The 20,655-nt window shown below is 40.4% G+C and overlaps 1 protein-coding gene and 1 pseudogene across 14 annotated transcripts in view; one reads left to right on the top strand and one right to left on the bottom strand.

Moving 5' to 3' along the window:
• The window catches only part of USP54 (ubiquitin specific peptidase 54), a 152,223-nt gene that overhangs the window by 104,426 nt on the left and 27,142 nt on the right, over window positions 1–20,655 (bottom strand). Inside the window, exon 1 of one of the 14 annotated variants that reach the window (XM_059900130.1) lies at window positions 16,924–16,943. The exons of the other annotated variants lie outside the window; for them this stretch is intronic. The gene's annotated coding sequence lies outside the window, so the exon portion shown is untranslated. Of the gene's footprint in view, window positions 1–16,923; window positions 16,944–20,655 lie in introns of those variants that run through there. 14 annotated transcript variants of the gene reach the window in all.
• On the top strand, window positions 10,231–10,693 carry LOC132350445 (protein FAM136A-like; annotated as a pseudogene).

The raw sequence follows: 20,655 nt of genomic DNA, 5'->3' as shown, positions 1-20,655 counted from the left end.
AGCCAAAAATAAATTAATTAATTAATAAAGAAAAGAAAAAAGAAAATGCTCCTTATTTCACTTACAAAATTAATTAAAAAAAAAAAAAAAAAGAAACAACAGTGCAGGGACTTCCCTGGTGATCCAGTGGTTAAGAATCCACCTTCCGATGCATGGGATGCAGGTTCAATCCCTGGTCAGGGCCACAGCTAGAGAGAAGCCCGTGCGCTGCAATGAAAGATCCCGCATGCCGCAACTAAGACCCAATGCAGCCAAATAAATTTTAAAATTTTTTAAAAAAGAAAGAAACAGTGCAGCAATAAAAGCAGGGTCCTGGTTTTACATAACAATACCTTTGAGGGCTTCTGTAGGAACTAAGGTCCCCACCTAGGTGGAGGAGGGTAACTTTAGGCTGTGCACAAGATTCCTGGAACACCACCCTGTTACCTCACCACCAACCAATCAGAAGAAAGCCTGCACACAGAAAATAAGGAAGACTCTGACCTCCTCCCCAAATGATTCTCCCTTAAAACACTTTCCAGGGGCTTCCCTGGTGGCGCAGTGGTTAAGAATCCGCCTGCCAATGCAGGGGACACGGGTTCGAGCCCTGGTCCCGGAAGATCCCACATGCCGCGGAGCAACTAAGCCCGTGCGCCACAACTACTGAGCCTGCACTCTAGAGCCTGCGAGCCACAACTACTGAAGCCCGCACGCCTAGAGCCCGTGCTCTGCAACAAGAGAAGCCACTGCAGTGAGAAGCCCGCGCACCGCAACGAAGAGTAGCCCCCGCTCTCCACAACTAGAGAAAGCCCTCGGGCAGCAACAAAGATCCAACCCAGCCAAAAATAAATAAATTAATTAATTAATTAATTAAAAAAAAAAAAAAAACACTTTCCTGGGGCTTCCCTGGTGGCACAGTGGTTAAGAATCCGCCTGCCAATGCAGGAGATAGAGGTTCGAGCCCTGGTCCAGGAAGATCCCACATGACGCGGAGCAACTAAGCCTGTGCGCCACAACTACTGAAGCCCACGCGCCTAAAGCCCGTGCTCTGCAACGAGAAGCCACCGCAATGAGAAGCCTGTGCACTGCAACGAAGAGTAGCCCCTGCTCGCTGCAACTAGAGAAAGCCCACGTGCAGCAACGAAGACCCAAACGCAGCCATAAATAAATAAATAAATAAATAAATAAATAAATAAATAAATAAATAAATAAATAAATAAAACACTTTCATGGTTAAGCAGAATCGTCAGAGTTGGTTTTTAGGCACAGGTCTCCCATCTCCCCAGATTGCCAGCCTCCTGAATAAAGCAACCTTTCCTTTCCAACCAACATGTCTGTCAAGTATCAGCTTTTGAGCAGTGAGCAGCAGAATCTGAATTTGGTAACACTATTTGCTCAATTTTTCTATGAATCTAAAACTGTTGTAAAAAATAAAGCTGATAGCTTGTTAATAATTAATAATTAAAAAACAAACATAGGTTAAACAATGAAATGAAAATCAAAACCACCCCTTCACACCAAAATGGCTATAATAATAAGGGTTAACAAGAGTGGAAAGAAATCTGAATCTTCCTGCACTGCTGTTGGAAATGTAAAATGGTGCAGCCACTTTAGAAAACAGCCTGGTAGATCCTCAAAAGATTAAACATAGAGTTACCGTATGACCCAGCAATTCTATTCCTAGAGATAGATAGGTAGGTAGGTAGGTAGGTTAGGTAGGTAGGTGAGTAGGTAGATAGATAATCTCCAAGAGAAATTAAAACATATGTTCACTTAAAAACTTGTACATGAATGTTCATAGCAGCATTATTCATAATAGCCAAAAAGTGGAAACAACCCAAATGTGTATCAACTGATAAATGGATAAATAAAATGTGATATATTCATACCATAGAATAGTATTCTGTCATTATAAGAATGAAGTACTAATACATGCTACAACATGAATAAACCTTGAAAATATTATGCTAAGTGAAAAGGCCAGTCACAAGGACCACCTATTGTACGATTCCAATTATATGAAATATCCAGAATAGGCAAATTACAGAGATAGAAAGTAGATTAGTGGTTGCCTAGGACTGAGAGGAGGTGTGAAAGAAATAGAAAGTGACTGCTAATAGATATACCATTTCTTTTGGAGGTGATAAAAATATTCTAAAACTAATTGTGATGGTTGTTCAACTCTGTAAAGATATTAAAAACTACTGAATTGTAAAACTTTAAATGGATGAATTGTGTGGTATGTGAATTATACCTCAATAAAGCTGTTATTTTAAAAAATTACAGTTTTCCTCTTTGCAAAACAAGGACACTGTTCCATGTCTGTGGTTTAAATTAGGTTCCCATAAACAACAGCAGCTGCCACCTGGTAAAACTAGATGGCTTCAAATGCTTGGCAAACAACTTATGTGTGTATGAGATTCTGAATAGCTGTTTTTAAAGAATACATAAGCAAGAAAATCAGGCTGTCAGGGCATTCTTACTGTCTGACATTGTTATTTAATTCAGGACAGAATGCAATCACCATTTCTCTAATCAAGAAGCCAACAGTAGTACTACTGATTACATGTATGTCCAAAGTGAATGGACACAGATAATTCACTGTGACAAAAATAAGGCTGAAAATGCCACCGACATGTCACAGCAACAGAAGTCAGAGTACAAGTGTTATGTTTGGGTGGAAAGACAGAACAGATGAACAAGGCAGCCTGAAACTATACTTGCTGGGCACACCCTTTGCTAAACAATTACAAACATTCCCCTACATGTCTGTAGAAATCCTTCCTGTTGCTTTTTGGGCAAATTTCCCCAGAGTACTCTCAGAAGCTGACTTAAAACCATCTGTTTGAAAAACAATCTGACTGTGCTCAAGGTGCAAAGAAAGCAGAGAACTAATGAACCTTTGGTGAGTGAAAAGGGGGACAGAAGGATAGGGGAAAAAGATGGGCAAGTATTTACCTTCATTAAAGAGACTTAAACACCACTCCCGAGTTGGTGATCTGAACTGGGAACAGGGGAAAAGGGAGACATGACAGCATAGTATTAATGGTTTGGGAAAGGAAGTGGTCCTTTGTGCCACTTTATTTTCTTTCCTTAAACAAAGAATTTAAATGTCCTGTTCACAGAGAGAAAAAATAGATGACCAATAAAGATAGGGAAAATGTCCTATCTCATTCATATTAAAGAAATGCAAAAGAAAAGTACTATCACCTTTTGTATCTCAGAATGCCAAATAATTAAAAGTTTGGTGAAACCAGAGCAGGTGAGGGTGAGGAGAGGGGTAAATTCTCATTCACTCCTGGTAGAAATAAAATTAATTTGGTGGTATTTCTCAATTTAAAATGCTTATACCCTTTGTTTCAGCAATTCAACTTCTAGAAATTTACCCTGCAGTTTGCAAAGATAATGTAGAAAGATATTACAGTTGCACTGTTTGTAATAAGTAAAAACTAAATGTCTGTCAACAGGAGATTGGTTAAATTACGGTAAGTCTCATTTGGGAATACTTACAGATGAAATAATATGTAAGGAATTTACTTCAAAATAATTATGGGTTGACTAAGGAGGAGTGGGGGAAGGATAGATGAAACACAACTGACCGTGTATTTAATAGTTTCATGAAGTTGGTGATGGGTACAGGTGAGTTCAACACACTCTTCTCCTTACTTTTGTATATGTTTGAAATTTTCCATAATAAAAACATACAAATGTATTAAACAACCTCACTGAAGGGGGTAGTGGATAAAGGTACTGACCTAAGCAACTATGGAAATGACTGGAGTTTGTAAGACTAATGGCAAAGAAACTGAACGTTACCACTGCCATTCTAGCTAGTACAGATGCTTCCCACAGGTGTACAAGTTAACAATTCTGAAAAACACTATACATGTATACTGGAATTGAACAATTAAGTAAATGAATGGGAGATGGTGGAAGGTTTCTCACGTTTGGAATGGGAAGTTACAGATAAGACGGAAGAAAAGGCTAAAATTATCCATGTGGTAACAGATTAGAGTTGGAATATAAACTTCTGTTTAGCTTAATAAAGATACAGATGGGGGACTTCCCTGGCAGTCCAGTGGTTAAGACTCTGCGCTTCCGATGCAGGGGGCGTGGGTTCGACCCCTGGTCAGGGAACTAAGATCCCACATGCCGCACGGCGCGGCCAAAAAATAAAAGATTTTTTAAAAATAAATAAATAAAGATAAAGATGGTTACATCTAGAAATATTTACAGATGTGTATATATATACACGCATATATTTACTTGCTCTGTCAGCTGAGAATGCTTAGAATCAATGACACACCAGTTGCAACAAGCACACCTAGACCTGACATCTTAGTTTCAAATACTATTCTCCAATAAAAGAATCCAAGGTTCCTTGGAGAAATGGCTGATTCTAGGCCTGGGACAGGAAATACATTAGATGAGCCTGGAGCATCTTATAATGTCAAAAAGTAAGGAAATGCTAAAAACAAAACACAACAAATATCCTAAATTGATATAGAGGTATATCAAAGGGACACAGAAGACAACCAAAGGAGTGCCCAATGGCCAAATCTAAAACAATTAGAGAAGAAAAAGAATGTAATATTGGATTATAGGCTAAAGAATAAGATAAATATCTATGAGTCCATACCAATATAAAGAAATGTATTCCTGGGGAATTCCCTGGTGGTCCAGTGGTTAGGACTCCACGCTTTCACTGCAGGGAGCATGGGTTCAATCCCTGGTCAGGGAACTAAGATCCTGCATGCTACATAGTGCAGCAAAAAAAAAAAGTTTTTTATTGAAGTATAGTTGACTTATAATGTTGTGTTAGCTTCTGGTGCACAGCAAAGTGATTCCATTTTTTATATATACATATATATATACTTTTTCATATTCTTTTCCATTATGGTTTATCCCAGGATATTGAATATAGTTCCCTGTGCTACACAGTAGGACCTTGTTTATCCATTCTAAATGTAATAGTTTGCATCTACCAACCCCAAACTCCCAGTCCATCCCTCTCCCTCCCGCTTCCCTTTGGCAACCATAAGTCTGTTCTCTATGAGTCTATTTCTGTTTTATAGATAGGTTCATTTTGCCATATTTTAGATTCCACATATAAGTGATATCATATGGTATTTGTCTTTCTCTTTCTGACTTCACTTAGTATGATAACCTCTAGTTCCATCCATGTTGCTGCAAATGGCATTATTTCGTTCTTTTTATGGCTGAGTGGTATTCCATTGTGTATATGTACCACATCTTCTTTATCCATTCAACTGTCAATGGACATTTCAGTTGTTTCCATGTCCTGGCTATTGTGAATAGTGCTGCTATGAACATAGGGTTGCATGTAACTTTTTGGATTATAGCTTTCTCTGGATATATGCCCAGGAGTGGGATTGCTGGATCATATGGTAATTCTATTTTTAGTTTTCTGAGGAACCTCCATACTGTTTTCCATAGTGGCTGCACCAACTTACATTCTTACCAACAATGTAGGAGGGTTCCTTTTTCTCCACACCCTCTCTAGCATTTGTTATTTGTAGACTTTTTAAGGATGGCCAGTGTGAGATGGTACCTCATTGTAGTTTTGAATTGCATTTCTCTAATAATTAGTGATGTTGAGCATCTTTTCATGTGCCTACTGGCCATCTATATGTCTTCTTTGGAGAAATGTCTATTAAGGTCTTCTGCCCATTTTTCAATTGGGTTATTTGGTTTTTTTGTTGTTGAGTTGTAGGAGCTCTTTGTATACTGTGGAAATTAAGGCCTTGTCTGTTGTGTCATTTATAAATATTTTCCCCCATTTTGTAGGTTGTTTTTTTGTAAAAAAAAATAAAACTTTTTAACAAAAAATTAAAAAAATAAAATTGGCAACTGCCTAGAAAACAAACTTAGGGGAAAGGAGTAGGGGAGGGATAAATTAGGAGCTTGGGATTAATAGCTACATGCCACGATATATAAAATAGATAAACAACAGGGTCCTACTGTATAGCACAGGGAACTATATTCAATATCTTGTAATAATCTATAATGGAAAAGAATCTGAAAAAGAAAAAAAATATAGATATATATAAATCTGAATCATTTTGCTATATAACAGAAACTAACACAACATTGTAAATCAACTATACTTCAATAAAAATTAATTAATTAAAATGGCCAGGGCTTCCCTGGTGGCTCAGCGGTTAAGAATCCGCCTGCCAATGCAGGGGACACGGGTTCGAGCCCTGGTCCGAGAAGATCCCACATGCCGTGGAGCAACTAAGCCCGTGCGCCACAACTACTGAGCCTGCACTCTAGAACCCGCGAGCCACAACTACTGAAGCCTGCACACCTAGAGCGCATGCTCTGCAACAAGAGAAGCCACAGCAATGAGAAGCCCGTGCACTGCAAGGAAGAGTAGCCCCTGCTCACCGCAACTAGAGAAAGCCCGTGCGCAGCAATGAAGACCCAGCGCAGCCAAAAATAAAATAAAATAAATAATTTTTTTAAAAAATGGCCAACTGCCAATAAAGTCAATATTTGTTTACCTAAAAAAAGTATATTAAATTAAGATAATAGGGACTTCCCTGGTGGCGCAGTGGTTAAGAATCTGCCTGCCAATGCAGGGAACAAGGGTTTGATCCCTGGTCCAGGAAGATCCCACATGCCTCGGAGCAACTAAGCCCGTGCGCCACAACTACTGAGCCCACGCACCGCAACTACTGAAGCCCACGCACCTACAGCCTGTGCTCCGCAGCAAGAGAAGCTACCGCAGTGAGAAGCCTATGCACCGCAACTAGAGAAAGCCCACACACAGCAATGAAGACCCAACGCAGCCAAAAAATAAACTTCTAAAAAAAGAAAAAAAAAGTTTTTAATATAATAAAATAAAATTAACAACTGCCACCCTATCTCCTTACCTTGCTTTAGTTTTTTAAATTGTACTTATCACTACCAGACATTACTCATTATCTACCTTCCCCATTAGAATGCAAGCTCCATAAGGCAAGGGCTTTGTTTATCTTATTTGCTACTGTATCTCCAGAATCTAGTATACTATGTGGACACATAGTGGGCATGCCATAAATAACTTGCTGAATGAATAAATTATTAGGATGTTAGGTGAAAAGAGCAGATTATAACAGTATTTTCAAAAATATTTCATTTTTATAAAATCAAGCAAAATGGAAAACAAAAGCTACTATACACACACAGAGTCAATCCTCATTACATGGATTCCTCATATGCTAATTTTCCTATTCACTAAAATTATTTGTAACCTCAAAATCAATATTTGCAACACTTCTGTGATCACTCATGGACATGTGAATGCACAGAATGATGAAAATTTTGAGTTGCCTGAGGTGCACATTCCCAACTGAGGTCAAAGCCTGAAGGCAATACTCAGCCTTCTGTTTCAGCTCTCATACTACAAGCTAGTGTCCTTTTAGTGGTTTATTTAGTACAACATTTTTCACACTTTTGTGCTTTTGGTTGGTGATTTCACTGTTTAAAATAACTCCCAAGTGTAGTACTGAAGTCTATTGTTTCTCAGTGCAAGAAGGTTGTGATGTGCCTTCTGGAGAAAATACATGTGTTAGATAAGGTTCATTCAGGCATAAGTCACAGTGCTATTCACCATGAGTTCAATGTTAGTGAATCAATAATATATATTAAATAATGTGTCTTTAAACAAAAACACACATAAAACAAGGTTACATGTTGATTAGTTAACAAAAATGGGACCAGAGACTCATAGGAACCTAATCCTATATTTCCCCTAGGAGCAATGATTCAGTATTCATTAATTCAGCGTTTGCTGTGATGCTATAGAACATATTAGCACAAATAATAAATCTATGTGTGTATTTGTATATGTAAAATTAAATTAAAAGGTCAGAGAGATTATATACCATTATACCATGATGTTAATATAGTTATTGTTAATATAATCTTTGGGTGGGAAGATTATAAGGTATTCTTTTTTTTTTTTTTTTTTAATTTTAGCAATTTCATGTATCTTTATTTATTTTATTTATTAATGGCTGTGTTGGGTCTTCGTTTCTGTGTGAGGGCTTTCTCTAGTTGTGGCAAGCGGGGGCCACTCTTCATCGCGGTGCGCGGGCCTCTCACTATCGCGGCCTCTCTTGTTGCGGAGCACAGGCTCCAGACGCGCAGGCTCAGTAATTGTGGCTCACGGGCCTAGTTGCTCCGCGGCATGTGGGATCCTCCCAGACCAGGACTCGAACCCGTGTCTCCTGCATTGGCAGGCAGACTCTCAACCACTGCGCCACCAGGGAAGCCCCATAAGGTATTCTTATTTTTTCCTTATTTGTATTTTCTATTTTTTCTTTTACAATGAAAATATTTTTTGTTAGAAGAAAAAAACTGAGTTGCTGCTAATATTTTAAAATAAGAATTATAGTAGTAAACATTCTATGGTAGCCAAAGGAATATAAAAACAGGATAAGAACAGTGATTTTAAATAATTAAAGTGTAAATTTATAGCTCTCCTCTTAACTTTTTAATCTGGATCTTCTAAATGAAACCTCATATGTGCAAATACACATGTAAGCCTATACACTTCTCCCTGATTAGTGATTAACAGACTACTCAAATACTAACAGTTTGAAACTCACTCATTTATAATTATAGAATTTTAGAGTAGAAATAATCTTTGAAGAACTTAAAGTTTCTAACCTAATGCAAGAAAATTTTTTGTAATCTTTTTTACAAGAGGTCACCCAGCCCCTAACAGACTATGTTCAAGAACAGAAATCACATTATCTTATAAGGCCGTACATCTTAATTTCCACCCAGTGCTCTTAGTTCAATCTCTGATCAAAAACAGAGGAGATCTACTATTTCCTCTTTACGTATGCCTTCAAATATGTAAGACAAAACTCATGTGTTCCTTTAGTCGCCTCTTTCCCGGCTAAATACTCTAGTACAACCAAGACTCAGAGCAGTACACAACTTTATTCATCCCCTCATGTAATCCCCACTCTTTTGAGTATGCGCTGGATCTGGTGACTTGCTTCTAATGAACAAAATATAGCAAACGTGATGGGATGTCATTTGCAAGATTAGATTATAGACTCTGGCTTCCATCTTCTTCACTGTCATGGAAGCCAGCTGCCATGTTGTACAGAGAGTCCCACAAGGCAAGGAATTGAAGGATGCCTCAGCCAACAAGCTAGAAAGGAACTAAGGTCCTCAGTCAATTAACCTGTGAGAAGCGGAATCATGCCACATGAGAGGCAGAACTTGGAAGCTGATCCTCCCCCAGTTGAGTCCTCAGATGAAATAAAAACTCCTGTTAAAAACTTGATTACAGGGACTTCCCTGGTGGTGCAGTGGTTAAGAATCCACCTGCCAATGCAGGGGACATAGGTTCGATCCCTGGTCCCGGAAGATCCCACATGCCATGGAGCAACTAAGCCCATGCACCACAACTACTAAGCCTGCGCTCTAGAGACCGCAAGCCACAACTACTGAGCCTGCGCTCTAGAGACCACAAGCCACAACTACTGAGCCTGCGTGCCACAACTACTGAAGCCCGCATGCCTAGACCCCATGCTCTGCAACAAGAGAAGCCACCACAATGAGAAGCCAGCCCACCACAACAAAGAGTAGACGCTGCTCCCCGCAACTAGAGAAAGCCCACACCCAGCAATGAAGACCCAACGCAGCCAAATAAATAAATAAATAACTTGATTACAGCCTATGAGAGACACACTCTGATTCCTAACTCACAGAAACACAGATAACAAATATTTGTTGCTTTAAGTTGCAAAATTTTGAGGTAATTTGTTATGTAGCAATAGATAAATAATACACTAGTAATTTCACTTCTCATCATAGCCTAGAAAAATTCTCACACATGTATCTTCCTTAATTAGAGGAAAACTGAAAACAAGTTAAATGTTCATCAAAGGGGAACGAATAAATACAATGTGATACAGTCTTAAGATTTAATGCTATGTATCATTTTAAAAATGGAATATACAAGGTAGATCTCTAAGGGGGAAAAAAAGGACTGATAACTTACCTACTGGATTTGAATGAATGGAGCAGAGTTTTAGGTCCTAGCTAAGAGTCTGGGAATGATTTAATAGTGATTAGAACTTTAAAAACCGAGCAAATGAAAAAAGCAAGGCAATTATGCCGAAGGAAAATGAAAAGCTGTAAAAGAAAAGAATTATCGGGAAAGGGCGGGCCGCAGTGACCCAGGAAGCGGCGGCAAGGGGGCGGGCTCTTGAGCGGGAGTCCATGTGGGCGCCTGCCGGCAGGGAGCAGCACCAGGTCGCCATAGCGCAGCTGCAACAGCTCCTGGTGCAGGAGGCGGTGGACTCCATGGTGAAGAGTCTGGAGAGAGAGAACATCTGGGAAAGATGCAGGGCCTCATGTTCCGCTGCAGCGCCGGCTGTTGTGAGGACAGCCAGGCGTCCATGCAGCAAGTGCACCAGTGCATTGCGTGCTGCCATGCACCTCTGGCTCAAGCCCAGGCCCTGGTGACCAGTGAGTTGGAGAAGTTCCAGGACGGCCTGGCCCGGTGCACTATGCACTGCAACGACAAAGCCAAAGATTCAATAGATGCAGGGAGTAAAGAGCTTCAGGTGAAGCGGCAGCTGGAGAGTTGCATGACCAAGTGTGTGGATGACCACATGAACCTCATCCCAACCATGACCAAGAAGATGAAGGAGTCTCTCTCATCCATTGGGAAATAGATGTCTGCTATTGGCCATTGGGGCTGAAGGCAGGAATCTGTTTAAAAAGAGGAATGGGGATTTGGGTTTTCTAAGGAAAGTTTATGAATGAGGAAATTAAGGATGGCCGCAAGTTTAAGGCCTAGGTCACTTGCCTCTGGACACTGGTTCCTTTGTGTTTGAATCCTAGAAAGTGAAAAAAACTGGTGCTAAAATTTGGGTCAGAGATAGCACAGGAGAGATTCTGTGAGCCTGAATTTCATGTGGCAAGTGCTTATCCTGGCAATAAGGAGTCTCCCTTGTACCAAACCAGAGCCCTCCAAGGTACCAGATTCTCTTAGTACACAGATACCAACAGGCTGGCAGGTTCATCTGACCTGCTTATGATCTGGTGGAGTGTGAGGAGAGGTGTTTCTATTTGTTGCCAACCTCCTGTTTACCAGAAGGATCACTACAACATTTTCCACAAACTGGAAATAAAACAAAATCCATGAGGTCACTAATTTAGAAGGGGAAAGGGGGCTTCTGGGGATCTGTTTTGCTTGGTTTTGTTTTATATACAAGGGCATGAAGTTACTTTAAGATGTAGAGTTGGGGGAGGTAGTTTGGATAAAAACTTTGAAAGGGTCCTTGCAGATATTCATTTCTGGCCGTCAAAATGTGGATGGACATTTCTTAAAATTCTCACACATGACATCTTTCAGCCTGGAGACCCTGCAAAAATATAAGAAGCGCTATCACACTGGTAGGGGAAGCAAACCTTCCCTCTAACTGGCAGCCATGATGAGCCCTGAGGCTGTCTGCAGCAGAGCCAGCCGAGTCACAAGACAATCTTGCAGTGACACTCACCCTTGAAGGGAAAGGGGATTTTGATTGTGCTATATGCTAGTATTCAGAAATGAACAGCGAAAGACGAATTGTTAGCTGCTTAATTAAGAGAGTTATGAAGTACTGGCTTTGGAAAAATCTGGTTTTCATAAAACAAAATAGAATGAAAGCCTAAACCCAGTATTGCTTACTTTGCCCCCTGTAATAACAGAGCTCTGTTGAAACAATCCCTTGGCAACATGAAGGTCAAAGGAGAAAAAGTAAGCAACTCAGGGGCAAGCTGTGACTCCTTTAGAGCAAAAAATGGGACAGCCACCCCGCCCCCGTTACCAAATACCACTTTTGCGACATGGGTTGTTCTTGCCCCAGTTCTGGCACCTTATCGTTTTATTAAGGACCTTGTTGTTGTGTTTTTACCAACTTATTACTTGATAATATAGCCTGTCTGTTTGCTGTTTCAAGATGGTGATGTATTTTCCTAGTGGTTTGGTTTTAAAAATAAATAAGACGTAATTTTTCAAAACAAAACAAAAAAGAATTATCATCATTGTACATGATGTAGCTCAGGTTCAATATTTATATAATATAAATAATAAATAACGACTTTACACCCCAAATCACATAACTATGTTGAAAATATACCAGAGAACACATATATGTATTTAAAAGGGCCAACACTTCATATTCTTTATATTGAACACTTTATATACATTTAACAGTTTTTAAAAGCAATTGATATGATTATACTATTAGAAATATTTAAGACACTTGATTATGGTTGCCTCTGTGGGGGAGATAACTGCTATTTTTCCTTCTACACATATAAACTATTCACATTTTAAATTTTATTTATTTTTATTTATTTTATTTTTGGCTGTGTTGGGTCTTCGCTGCCACACGCAGGCTTTCTCCAGCTGCAGCGATCGGGGGGCCACTCCTCGTTGCGGTGCGCGGGCTTCTCATTGCGGTGGCTTATCTTGCTGAGGAGCACGGGCTCTAGGCGCGCCGGCTTCCGTAGTTGTGGCTCGCGGGCTCTAGAGCGCAGGCTCAGTAGTTGTGGTGCACGGGCTTAGTTGCTCCGCGGAATGTGGGATCCTCCTGGACCAGGGCTCGAACCTGTGTGCCCTGCACTGGCAGGCGGATTCTTAACCACCGTGCCACCAGAGAAGCCCCACATTTTTAAAACTATGCACATGTATTACTTTGATAAAAATAAGATAAAATTCCTTGTAGGGAGGGAGAGGGAAGCGGCTTTGGTTTTATCTCTATTGTTTTATTTCTAAGAGATAAAGAAAAATTATGTAACAAATACCCATGTTTCCATTTTAAATTGCATAAAATTTAAATAAATGTTTTAAATTATTTTAAAATTTCTCAATACTCCCCTCCTCAATTCCTAACAATTTCCTACATAAATGGTTTTCACACCATTTTTGGTCCAGTCTCCCTTCCTTAGAATGCTCTCAACTTTATCAGTGTCCATTTAAACCAATATGCAAAATGTATTTCCAATCTAGCCCAAAAATATATTGGAACCAATACTTTTATGACCTGGATAAACTGGTAATATAGCTGAAGGTGTTTTTAGCAGCCACATTTCATAGGCAGTTGCTGCTACGTTTGTGATTAACCAAAATTCCCAGATATTTTTCACATGAACTCCTGCCCAACCAGCTCTTCCTCATCCTGTTATTGTGCATTTGAAGTTTTGAATTTAAATATAGGACTTATTCCTGCTAAGTTTAATTTCAGTTTGAGCCCATGATTTCACCCTATGGACGTAATTTTTAAGGCTTTATTTATCATCTGTCAAATTAACTATTCCTGCATCTTTGCAATACTTACATCTCTGATTAACTTGTTTTAAAAATGTTTCAGTGGGTCTTCCCTGGTGGCACAGTGGTTAAGGATCCGCCTGCCAATGCAGGGGACATGGGTTCGAGCCCTGGTCCGGGAAGGTCCCACATGCTGCGGAGCAATTAAGCCCGTGCACCGCAACTACTGAGCCCGTGTGCCATAACTACTAAAGCCCACGCGCCTAGAGCCCCATGCTCCACAACACGAGAAGCCACCGCAATGAGAAGCCCGCTCACTGCAATGAAGAGAAGCCCCCGCTCACCGCAACTAGAGAAAGCCCTCACACAGCAACGAAGACCCAACGCAGCCAAAAATAAATAAATAAATAAATAAAAATAAAATTGTTTTACTCTATCCAAGGTCCAAAGAAAATCCAACAGAGGCTTTTCCTGGTGAAATCAAGAGTCTAAGTGGGTACAATTATTCAATCTTCTACACATTCATTTAGTCAATCAACCAAACCATATTTTACTACATAACAGCTACAAATGTATCATGAAAGACTGGGAGAAAGAAAAGACAACCCTCAGAATGGGAGAAAATATTTGCAAACGAAGCAACTGACAAAGGATTAATCTCCAAAATATACAAGCAGCTCATGCAGCTCAATATCAAAAAAACAAACAACCCAATCCAAAAATGGGCAGAAGACCTAAATAGACATTTCTCCAAAGAAGATATACAGATTGCCAACAAACACGTGAAAGGATGCTCAACATCACTAATCACTAGAGAAATGCAAATCAAAACTACAATGAGGTGGACTTCCCTGGTGGCGCAGTGGTTAAGAATCCGCCTACCAATGCAGGGGACTCGGGTTCGAGCCCCGGTCCAGGAAGATTCCACATGCCGTGGAGCAACTAAGACCATGCACCACAACTACTGAGCTTGTGCTCTAGAGCCCGTGAGCCACAACTACTGAGCCTGCGTGCCATAACTACTGAAGCTCACACGCCTGGAGCCCGTGCTCCACAATAAGAGAAGCCACCACAACGAAAAGCCCGCACACAGCAACAAAAGAGTAGTCCCCGCTCTCCGCAACTAGAGAAAGCCTGCACGCAGCAACGAAGACCCAACACGGCCAAAAATAAATAAATTAAATAAATTTAAAAAAAACTACAATGAAGTATCACCGCACACAAGCCAGAATGGCCATCATCAAAAAATCTACAAACAATAAATGCTGGAGAGGGTGTGGAGAAAAGAGAAACCTCTTGCATTGTTGGTGGGAACGTAAACTGATACAGTCACTATGGAGAACAGTATGGAACAGTTTTTTCCTTAAAAACTAAAAATAGAACTACCATATGACCCAGCAATCCCACTACTGGGCATATACCTGAGAAAAACATAATTCAAAAAGAGTCATGTACCACAATGTTCACCGAAGCACTATTTACAATAGCCAGGACATGGAAGCAACCTAAGTGCCCATCGACAGATGAATGGATAAAGAAGATGTGGCACATATATACAATGGAATATTACTCAGCCATAAAAAGAAACGAAATTGAGTTATTTGTAGTGAGGTGGACAGACCTAGAGTCTGTCATACAGAGAGACGTAAGCCAGAAAGAGAAAAACAAATACCGTATGCTAATACATATATATATGAAATCTTAAAAAAAAAATGGTTCTGATGAACCTAGGGGCAGGACAGGAATAAAGACGCAGATGTAGAGAATGTAATTGAGGACACGGGGGCAGGAGAGGGTAAGCTGGGACGAAGTGAGAGAGTGGCATGGACATATATACGCTACCAAATGTAAAATAGATAGCTAGTGGGAAGCAGCTGCATAGCACAGGGAGCTCGGTGCTTTGTGACCACCTAGAGGGGTTGGATAAGGAGGGTGGGAGGGAGACGCAAGAGGGAGGGGATATGGGGATATATGTATACATGTAGCTGATTCACTTTGTTATACAGCAGAAACTAATACAACACTGTAACACAATTATACTCCAATAAAGATGTTTTTAAAAATTGCATTAATTTAAACATTAAAAAACATTAACAATGCAATAGACCAAAAGCCATTGAACTGTACACTTTAAATGGGTGAATTAAATGGTATGTGAATTATATCTCAATAAAGCTGTTAAAAAAAAGAAAGACTGGGAAACTGTGGGATTATGACTATAACTAGAACAATCTCTTGATCTACTAACCTCGTAATTCTAAATAGAAGTAATAGAATTTAAGAATAGAAATAGAAGAAATTTGTTACGATAAATCAGCCTATACTAAATCTTTTGGGTTAATACTCCGTATCATCTGTTTGATCACTTATAATTTAATTTTTCTGGATTTAACATTAATTTTACAGGTCTGCAGTTTTCCAACTACTTTCCTCTTTTTGGATATCAGGACATTTGTCTCTCTCTGGTTTTTATGATTTCTCAAAGATTAACAACAGTGACTCTGAGATCATCAGCCAGTTAATTCAGTACTCTGAAATTCAACTGAGACTTAAAATTTAAATTCACTTTAAAATGATCATTCTTGCCATCTGGGCTAGTTTGTAGTTTACAATTTGCTATATACTTTCTAGTTTGAAAACTATTGTCCTTGCTGCTAGTAATAATCTATAGAGTGCTTATTTTTTAAAGAACTTTAGAATTTCTCAAAAATCCTATAAATAGGTTAAATAGAAACTAATATACCATTATCCTATTTTACACATAGGGAAACTGAAGAACAGAGAAATTTAAATTATTTACCCAAGGTCAAAGAGCTACAGTGAACCAAAATCTCCTATTGCAGCCTAGGGCTCTTTTCATAAGGTCATGTAGATCTCTAACACAAAACTACTTAAGACAGCACACAAAGCTTCTTGCTTAAAAACTGATTTTTCAGTTAGTGGTTGACAGGGGTTAAGGAGCGGGTAGGTGCAAAGGAAGTGGGTATAGCTGTAAAAGGGTAATATGATGTATCCTGTGGTGATGAAAATATTCTGTACCCTCACTGTATCAATGTCAATATGCTGGTTGTGATTTTGCACTACAGTTTTGCAAGATATTACCACTGGATGAAACTGGGTAAAGAGTATATCAGATCTCTAATTCTGTGTGAATTCTGAGAAGTATCTCAAAAGAAAAATGTTTACTAAAAAATAATTAATAATTGATATTTCTTTTTTAAGCCAACTTAATTTTAAAGAAGCTTACTTAAAGTGAATAGTTTAGGTAAATTAAAACAAAAAACAAAATACAATCATGCATAGGGCTCTGAAAGCCAGCACAGGGGACTTAAAAAGCGGGTAAGTCCCATTAACTAAAGCTTTAAAAAAGCCATAGAGATCCTTGGAAATTAAAAAGGAACCCCCAGGATTTTTGTTGCCCAAAGAAGCAAAATCAAAAAAGACAGTATAGGAATAAACTATTAAGTCACCTCAAAACGAATCACTAGAATAAAGTTAAAACCACCAAAGCTTTCCTCAACCATCGACACACTTTACTGCAAACCTCAACTTAGAGAAAAAATGAATGTGCACATGTGTCACCTTCAACTTGATATTCACAACGACACATTTCAAAAGAGTCCCAAAATTGCTTCTGTTTTTTTGCTACTCACAAAGTGCCTGAAGCTTCAACCATTTCCTGCTTCTCCCAGCTGCAGGACTTGCAATTAGGAAAACATTCACTCAGCATCTAGAGCAGGTCTGGTTAGAAGGATGAGCTCATCCCTTCAGATGTGCACCTGATCCTCAGGAAGTTGCTCCTCCTCCAGCCAGCAGGTCTTTGTATGTTTAAAGTGACACCCACAACCTGTGTAACCACTTGGTCAGAGCCAGAACAAGTCCTTCTCTATACATGCCTACTGCCACGGAATCATTTCCTGCTCTGGCCACCTCACATAGCCACCAAATTCACGCGGCAGTATAGCAGTAGCAGCTGCTGCTGCTCCCAGTATGGCCTCACTAGAGAAGGATTTCATTTTCAGCCTATAATGGAGGTCAGGTTCTTCACTTCTACCCTGTGAACATCACACTATTTGTTTCAACAGGTCCTTGCCCAGAGTCAGACCTGACCAGAATCACCCCTTTTTTCAGAACTTACAACTCATTTTCTTTTTTTTTTTTTTTTTTTTTTTTATTAAATTTTTTTATTTATTTATTTTATTTATTTTTGGCTGTGCTGGGTCTTCGTTTCTGTGCGAGGGCTTTCTCTAGTGGTGGAGAGCGGGGGCCACTCTTCATCGCGGTGCGCGGGCCTCTCACAACTCATTTTCTTAAACCAGGAATGTAATGCTTCTCCATTCTCTTATTCTGCTTGTCTTGTCTACAAGTCTCAATTAACAGAGGCAGCTAAATGCACTATATGCATTTACAGCTAAATGCTCCAAACCCAAGTTTGCCCCTCAGTTTCACTACTTCTAAGAAAACATTTACTCTGCCATAGCTGTCTATTTATTGGTAAAACACATAATAATACTAACTCAAAAGATACGTAGAATTCACTTCAAAATGATGTAATATTGGTACTTTAATTATCTTCAATCAAAAGTACCTGGGTACTGGGCTTCCCTGGTGGCGCAGTGGTTAAGAATCCGCCTGCCAATGCAGGGGACATGGGTTCAAGCCCTGGTCCAGGAAGATCCCACATGCCGTGGAGCAACTAAGCCCGTGCGCCACAACTACTGAGCCCATGCTCCGCAACAAGAGAAGCCACCACAATGAGAAGCCCGCGAACTGCAACAAAGAGTAGCCCCCACTCACCGCAACTAGAGAAAGCCCGTGCACAGCAACGAAGACCCAACGCAGCCAAAAGCAAATAATAAAATAAAATTTAAAAAAAAAAGTACCTGGGTACCAAATAGTCATTCAACAAATATTTCTGTGCACCTATTATATAAAACTGTCTGACGGTGCCGAACTGGGCTTTCAACTTAAAAAAAAAAAATCTAAGAAATAACCCTTCCCATCTCAACCTTCCTCAGGACCTTTGCAGTATTTTTACCTCTGTCATGGTAAGCTTCTAATACACTAACAGGCTGAGGTAGGAATATAAACTAGTCGGAGTAACATCAAATTCATTAGTGGTTACCTTTGAGAGATGGCAAGGGACTTGTGATCAAGAAGGGGAAAACCAGGAGCCTTCAATTTATTTAGTAATATTTAATTTGTTGGATAGTAGACACAAGGATCCTTATTGTATTATTCTTCTTAAATGTCTTAAATAATAAATAATAAAAATTTTTAAACAGAGAACTTCGGAGCACCAAAAGACACAGTCAACAGAGTGAAAAGACAACCTACAGAATGAGAGAAAATATTTGCAAATCATTTATCTGATATGGAGTTAATATCTAGAATATATAAAGAACTCCTACAAGTTAACAACAAGTGATTGAAAAGTGCACAAAGGACAATAGACATTTCTCTAAAGAAGATGTACAGATGGCCAATAAGCAAATGAAAAGATGCTCAACATCACAAGTCTTTAGGGAAATGCAAATCAAAACCAAAATGAAAATTGAAAACACCCATTAGGATGGATACTATCAAAAAAAAAAAAACAGAAAATAACAGTTGTGAATGAGGATGTGAAGAAACTGGAACTCCTACTGGGAATGTAAAATGGTGCAGCCACTATAGAAAATGGTAAGGCAATTCCTCAAAAAAATTAAAGACAGAATTATCATACGATCCAGCAATTCCACTTATGGGTATATATCCAAAAGAACTGAGAGGACTGGCCAAGATGGTGAAGTAGGAAGATCCTGAACTCACCTCCTCCCATGGGTGCACCAAAATAACAACTATTTACAGAGGAAATACTGATGAGAAAAACTGGAAGAACAGGAGAAAAGATCTTCTACAACTAAAGAAATAAAGAAGGAACCACAAAAAGATGGGTACGAGGGGTGGTGACATGGTATAGTAAAAACCCATATCCCCAGGTAGGCAAACCACAGGTGGGAGGACAACTACAATTGAATAGGTTCTTCTCAAGGAACAAGGAGTCCAAGGCCCACAACCAGCTCTCCAGGCCTGGGTCTTGCACCAGGACAACAAGCCCCACATTTGGCTTTGAAGGTCAGTGGGGCTTACTTTCAGGAGAGGCAGAGGGCTGTGGGAAATAGAGACTCCACTTTCAAAGGGCACACACAAAATCTCACACACTCCAGGACTCAGCGCAGAAGCAGTAATTTGAAAAGAGCCTGGGTCAGAACCCCCTGCTGATCTTGGAGAGCCTCCTGGAGAGGCAGGAGACAATTGGAGCTCATCCTGGGGACAAAGACACTGGCAGCAGCCATTTTGGGGAGCTCATTCTACCATGTGGACATTGGTGCTGGCAAACGCCAATTTGGAATCCACCCTTCAGCTTATTAATGCCAAGACCCAGCCCCACCTACCAGCCTATCAGCACCAGTACTGGGACACCTCAGTCCAGCAGCTAGCCAAGCAGGAACACAGACCAACCCACCAGTAGGCTGGCCAGAGACACTGGGACACAGCCTCACCCACCAGTGGGCCAGCACTAGCCTCAGGACCAGCCTCTCTCACCAGTGGGCAGGCACCAGCAGAGGAATCCAATACCAGTAGGCTGACACCACCTTCAAGATACCCAGGACCCCACAGTCAACCATATCAGGAACCTGCCCACCCCCACGCCCCTGGGCCCTGGCCCTACCCACTAGCAGGCTGACAACAGCTCTGTGACACCTTGGACCCCTCAGCTGGCTGCCCCAGGATCCAGCCCCACTCACCAGTGGGCCAATACCAGCTTGGGACACCCCAGACCCCACAGCCAGCTCTGTCAGGAACTAGCCCTACCCACAGGCAGGCCAACACGAGATCCAGGACCCCCAGCCCCACAACCACCCACCCTGGAACATGGCTCTGCCCATCAGTGTGCCAGCACTAGCCCCAGGACCCCTGGGGCCCCAGAACCAGCCTCCTCATGACCCGGCCCCACACACCAGCAGCCAGTAGCCTCTGCACAAGTCAGGGCCTGGCAACCAACCAGAGAGGGGGCCATCCACACCTACCAGACCACCCATAGTAGTCAACCCACCACAAGAGAAGGACCCACGCACATAGCTCTGGTGACCAGAGGGAAGTGCACTACTGGGATGCATAGGATGTCTCCTACAAAAGGCCACTTCTCCAAGATCAGGAAACATAACCAATCTACCAAATATATAGAAATAAAAACAGCAAATTAGGCAAAATGAGGTGACAGAAGAATATGTACCAAATGAAGGGACAAGATAAATCTCCAGAAGAACTAAGTGAGTGGAGATAAGCAATCTACCCAATAAAGAGTTCAAGGTAATGATCGTAAAAATGTTCAAAGAACT

The sequence above is a fragment of the Balaenoptera ricei genome, chromosome 16, assembly GCF_028023285.1.
Source record: "Balaenoptera ricei isolate mBalRic1 chromosome 16, mBalRic1.hap2, whole genome shotgun sequence".
Lineage (NCBI taxonomy): Eukaryota > Metazoa > Chordata > Mammalia > Artiodactyla > Balaenopteridae > Balaenoptera > Balaenoptera ricei.
This window is presented reverse-complemented; position numbering and strand designations above follow the sequence as displayed.